Source organism: Silene latifolia, chromosome Y (genome assembly GCF_048544455.1).
Source record: "Silene latifolia isolate original U9 population chromosome Y, ASM4854445v1, whole genome shotgun sequence".
Lineage (NCBI taxonomy): Eukaryota > Viridiplantae > Streptophyta > Magnoliopsida > Caryophyllales > Caryophyllaceae > Silene > Silene latifolia.
Genome location: NC_133538.1, coordinates 482,882,984 through 482,884,193, shown reverse-complemented (window position 1 = coordinate 482,884,193; position 1,210 = coordinate 482,882,984). Strand labels below are relative to the sequence as shown.

General features: G+C 40.7%; 1 non-coding gene across 1 annotated transcript; it reads right to left on the bottom strand.

The window, feature by feature from the left end:
* Positions 1 to 412: 412 nt before the first annotated feature.
* LOC141634664 (small nucleolar RNA R71) lies at positions 413 to 519 on the bottom strand. Its single transcript, XR_012539389.1, has one exon. It is a non-coding gene; the product is annotated as a small nucleolar RNA R71 (small nucleolar RNA).
* Between the last annotated feature and the right edge of the window lie 691 nt (positions 520 to 1,210).

Sequence of the window (1,210 nt, the reverse complement as noted above, 5' to 3'; positions counted from 1 at the left end):
AAGAGAAGGTGAGGAGAACCCAACACAAAATCAACCCACAATGCCTAAGTTTTCATCACATTCCGTACCCACCGAGGAGAACCTACCCAATGGTACCCCCACACCACAACATCTAACCGGAAATTTTACTGCCAAATCCGCATTTATCCAATTAGTCGAAAGAAGCCAATTTGGGGGGATGCCTAGTGAAGACCCTCATTCTCATATGGAGACTTTTTGTGACTATTGTGATGCGATTTCTCAAACCGGTGTAACTCAAGACCAAATTCGATGGGTCTTATTTCCTTTTTCTTTAATTGGCACCGCGAAACAATGGTTGAAAGGCCTTGATAAGGCTACTCTCGGAATTGATTCTTAGAAGAAGTTGGCTCTAGCTTTCTACAAAAAGTTCTATCCACCGGGAAAGACTAACATGCTAAGAGCTCAAATCACGGGCTTTAAGCAAAGGGATGAAGAATCTTTGTATGAAGCTTGGGAGCGGTTTAAGGGAATTTGTCGCTCATGTCCTCACCATGGACTTAGCGAGTGGTTCTTGGTAAAACAATTTTGGAACGGTCTTTATGAAGATTCAAGGAACACTCTCAACATGGGATCAAATGGAATGTTCACCGAAGTTGATGACAATCAATCTTGGAACAAAATTGAGGAAATGGCGGTCCATAACTCACAATATAGTAGACCTCGCAAGGCTACTAGAGGATGAAAGCATGAAGTGGACTCCATTACTCAATTGGGTGCTCAACTTAGTGCTCACATTGATACCATCAATTTGAAGTTTGAAAAAACTATGGCTAGACTTGAAGAAGCCTCAAAATCACCAAAGCATCATGTTAATGCCATGACGGCATCTTCATCAATCCCAAGTGGGATATGTGAGAATTGTGGAACTTTGGGACATGGCCAAAATGAATGTAGGGGAACAAATGAACAAGTGAATGCTTTCCAAGCATACAAGAGTGGTACCTCTTATTCAAACTATTACAATGAAGACACCAGATTCCATCCAAATCTCTCATACAAAAGCCAAAATGTTCAAAACCCTCAACCAACATACACCCCACCTCCCATGAGTAACCAAAATCAAAAACCCTTTTACAACCAAAACCAAGGTTACCAAAATCAAACTCCATACAATCAATAAAATGACCAAGGTTTTGATGTTCAAAAAGCAGTCCTCCAAATGCAAAAGAATCAACAAGTGTTTTTCACT